This window comes from Camellia sinensis, chromosome 15, assembly GCF_055761805.1.
Source record: "Camellia sinensis isolate YWXY chromosome 15, ASM5576180v1, whole genome shotgun sequence".
Lineage (NCBI taxonomy): Eukaryota > Viridiplantae > Streptophyta > Magnoliopsida > Ericales > Theaceae > Camellia > Camellia sinensis.
The window spans coordinates 15623291-15627925 of record NC_138975.1 but is presented as its reverse complement, the minus strand read 5'-3'; the positions used below and the strand labels follow the sequence as shown (position 1 = coordinate 15627925).

Genomic DNA, 4635 nt, shown 5'->3' with positions numbered 1-4635 from the left:
TATCTTCCTTTTCTTTGAAGCAATTGCTTTCATTGCTTTGTCATTGTAAGGCTTTCGAATGGTGTACTAATAGTATCAGGCTTGTCAAATTTTGTCTAAAATTGCAATTTTTGTGTCTTGCCCTTTGTATCTGAATTTCACAGTATCAGCAAAAGCTGCACGCTGGTGAAATAATATCGATATAGATATCACAACTTTTTCCCATTTTGAGGATTTGAATACACTCATTAATATCAGAGTGTTTTTGAGTTCTTCAGTTTTAAGCATCTGTCTCTAAAAACTTATCAGTGTTGAATCTGAGTGAGTGAAAGAAATCATGTATGTTCTCTTTAGCCTCTACCCGGAGAAGCAGACATACTGAACAGCTAATGGCTGAGCCGTGGCCTAACGTATTGGGACATCCATTGACAGGAAAGGCCTAAAGCCAATCCAATGGAACATTAAAGCTTCATAGGATCTTTCTGTCTAAGTGAAGATAGTGCATTTGAACATTCTCTTGACAACTGAGCATGAAAGGCCCAAGCCACCCCAAGGGAACATTAGCGATTTATAGGATTTTTCTGCCAATGTCTAAGTAGTTTGTATCTTGACAGACATGTCTAATTCATCAAGTCTCTTTCTGAGACAATACCCAGATTGTTATGCCTTTTGTGCAGGTGCTCTAGAAATGAGGTAATAATGACAATAGCAAATCTATCATTTGTAGTAGGGATCTTTCGGTGCTAATGTGAGGCTTTAGATTTGCATCTATGAAAAGGTATTGACTTGCGTTGTAATCTAATTGCTAACTCGCTACTATCCTACCATTTGCCCCAAAACAAAAAAATGGTTGGAATAGAATTGTGAGTAGTCCAAGTAAAAATTAATAATTGGACCTCTCTTCAGTTTGGACTAATTAATCTGGAAACTGTGATAGGGTTGTGAGTTCCACGGCTCCTCTTCAATTATTGGACTCCACATTAGTAGAAAGAAGTGTAGCTCAAAAATTAAACTATAGGAATTGGTTTGTTATGATACACTAGATTTGATTGATTTTCCTCTTACATCATCCAAAATAATTAGAAAATTACAAAATAGGGGTGGTATGCTTTGCAATAATAATTAAACTAAAATTTAGGTAGAAAGATTAGGTCCACGTTTGGAAAAGCTTTTTATTGTTTCTTTCAATCGGTTATTAAGCTGATCCAAACATTATCATATGAAGAAGAGTGATTAAACCTTATTTTATTAATTAATAAATAAAAGTTGAATATGAGTCTATGACCAAGTACACCTACTTGTTGCACATTGCTACACGACTTGTACATCATTGGAAGGGCGTTTGCAGCTTAGATGGTATATTTCAGTTGACAGAGCCTTTGAAGTTTGAATAGAGTCAAATATCTATATAATAAAACATAACGGTTTTCAAAAATATATAAAATATATCAGAGATACATTTTGGTTGAACGATTAAGATGAATCTTAAATTTATATTAATGGTTCAGATCAACAATAGTTCCGCCCAAACATTTCTCTCCTATGCTTCCCATCTACCCACGTCTTCTCATCTTCCCTCTCTATCTCTCTCACTTTCTCTGTTCTCACCTACGTCTCATCTCTATTCCCTCTTTATCTCTCCCTGCCTCTCTGTTCTTTTTCTTTCCTACCCTCCATCGTTGCTCCCTCCCGAAGCTGCTCTCCAGTCCTCGATTCCTGCCTCTCGAATTCGTCTTGCAAGGTAAGATTCTCTCTGTCAGACTATGTCTGTTTTTTAATCGAACCCTCCCTCTTCGCTCACCTCTGACGCTTTGAACTCGGCTCACAAGGTAAATCAACATAATCAAACAGGTTATTTTAGGGTTTTGTTTACGGGTTATATATTTGTAATTTCTACCAAATCTTGTGAACATATTTGTTCATGTTGTGGTTATCTTCGTCATAGAATGCTCTATTCCAAGCATAAATCGGGGTCTCTCACTCCACTGCAGCCAAGACAACAATACAAGTTGAAAATCTTTCTTCGTAAAGTCGATAGCTCCGAGGTGAAGGAGATTCCAAGATTCAAAGTGAAGAACCCTAATCGTGAGTAAACTAAAACCTTAATTTAACTTAATTTTGAAGAATCCTTGACTACTACTAAATGTTTGATTGCTAATGAATAGAGTTTATTGATTCTAATTTCATGATTGGTATATATCAGCACTCAAATTATATTCTTATATTCTTATTTTTTTTAATCCATAATGGTGGTTATCACTTGGCTGGTGATGTTTTTGAGTTTGTTTCATGATTGCTCATGGTTGTTTTGATTCAAAAAAGAGTATAATGATTTTGTGTTTGATAGATTGGGTTAAATGTATAATGATTTCTTAATGGTAATGTTTTTTTTTTTTTTTTTTTTTTCAGTTCAATTCTCAACCTTAGAACTTTCTTTGTTTTTTTAGAAAATTTGTGTTAAAATGTTTGGTGCCACTTCTGCCAATAACTTATGAGATTTTGCTTAATTCTGTGGTATGTGTATTTTTATTAATTTTTTTTGGTTCTAATTTTGTTTGCACATTATATCATTTAGTTTTCACTACTCATGGATTGCAATGTGCGACATGGAAATTGCTCTCATTGTTGTTATTATTATTGTTTTATTTCGTTTTAGGTGTCGTCTTTCAATCGTAATCTGAATTCTGCAAAGTTTCAATCAAGCATTTTTGGTACTGTTGCTCCTGGCAAGCCATCTTCCTTACAGTTGAGTAATCTACTGTTTCCTCTATGTGCAGTTGAGTAGTGTTTGCTTATATTGTTATGAACACAGAATGATTTGGTCCAAACCATACAGAAAATATATTGCTAGGAGTATGCAGCTTATCAAAGCAACTGCAATGCCTCCTAAAGCTGTTCTTCAACCAACATCCCGTACTATTCTTTGTTTCAGTTGTTTATTGACTATGTATGTAATTTATTTTCCTTCGATAAAAATTTGACCTTGTAAGTAATTGTTGGTGTATGATCCATAGTATCCTTGCTAGATTAAGAAGTTATTTTGACTAACAAAACTGAACTCACTCGAATTGCTTACTTTTCAGGTTTTGGTCGGATTCGAAGATTAGTATTACGGATAGCAACATCTAGGGATGACATGAATGTTGTAGCTGTCAATGATCCTTTTGTTGATGCTAAGTACATGGTAAGAAATTGTGCTTTACTTATATTTTCTTTGGGTTCCTCCCTTGACATCTTGAATTGTTTTACACGTAATGTATTTTCAGTAGTAACATAATCTCCTTCCAGTTGTTAGGCTGTAAGCTGAACTCAGCAGTTCTAACAAGCTTACACGCTGTTCTTGGTGTGTGATTCCAAGCATCCTTGCTAGATTAAGAAGTTTTTTTAAAAGCTGAAGGATGAGAAATTGTTTGAGGAGGTTTTTTGGGTTCATTAAATCATCTGGAATTTTAAATTTTTTTTGAAGGATAAGGATGAGAAGTTGTTTGGGTAGACATAACTAATTAAGTTAAAAAACACAAATCCAATTAATGGTATCATCTCTCTCTTATTTTGGTTTCCATGAATGGGTGTTTTCTATAGGTTTATTTTCTCTGGTTTGTCTTTATTTGGGGTTTTATGAAATGGTTCTTTTAATGCCTTTGGTTCAATTTTGGGCAACATTTACTTTTGGTGCAATGTTTGGTTGCTGAGAATTTAAAGAAAAAAAAGGGAAAAACAAATAGGGAAAGTAAACAAGTTACTATTGCCAATTTAGGTTTTGGGTAACAGTAGAAAGAATTTAATCACCGATATTCATAGTGATAAAGGCATTATAAGTTTGTATTTGTAGCTAAAGTTGTAATGTGATTGCATGTGCTTCAGTTTATTATAGTAAATAAATTATTAGATGTTATCAGTTGAAGTTTCTAGCGTATTTTTGTTGTTTTATTTTATTTTTTTTAAATTTTTTCCTTCAACTTTTTTTGTTTAACTGTTTCCTGAATTCTTCTTTCCTTTTTTTGGTTTATTTATCTGTTTGCTAACCACATGTTTCGTTGTTTCAAAGTAAGGTATTTGTGCATATTTGTGTATGAGAAATGTCCCATCCCAAATTTCTCTTAGGCGAATGATTAAAGGTAACCATAGAGGAGAAATTCTCTTAGGTGATCATAGAGGAGATATTATATAAATTTTTTTCCTTTCATTATTTTTTGAAAACCAAACAAAACACAAAGTAATTGTTACTAACAAGTTGTGATGAAATGTATATATCCGTTGTTACTATTAGATTGTTGCTGCCAATGATGTCATGATAATGCTAGCTGTTTGGTAGACCCAACTTAATGATGGCCGCACATGAGATCGCACAAGACCACTTCGATTATGAGTCGGGGGATGTGGACATAGTAGCTTTCTTTGTACCATCTTGATTCAAATATCCCAACAACAAATTAGTTGTGGAGAAATTGTGTTGCAAATTTGTTGACAATGATTGAGGCAAGTTTCATTAAAGAGCTGCAATCAGTGATGGTGGTTGTGAATTTACAATAGATTACTGCCTTTGACAAAGTTGAAACTTTTTATTGTTATTTTTTAATAATTTTTGGTGGTATTAATATATTGAGAGCCATGAATTAGTAACCCATTAATGCAACCTGTGCAGTTGTTCTTAAA

The 4635-nt window shown here is 33.7% G+C and overlaps 1 long non-coding RNA gene across 2 annotated transcripts; it reads left to right on the top strand.

Moving 5' to 3' along the window:
* Nucleotides 1-1502: 1502 nt before the first annotated feature.
* On the top strand, nt 1503-4635 carry LOC114278695 (uncharacterized). 2 transcript variants are annotated; one of them, XR_014356378.1, is made up of 6 exons: nt 1503-1808; nt 1925-2064; nt 2636-2724; nt 2816-2926; nt 3063-3163; nt 4250-4635. It is a non-coding gene; the product is annotated as an uncharacterized LOC114278695 (long non-coding RNA). The 2 variants fall into 2 exon arrangements; XR_014356379.1 differs by lacking the exon at nt 2816-2926 and having other exon boundaries at nt 1503-1720; nt 1971-2064.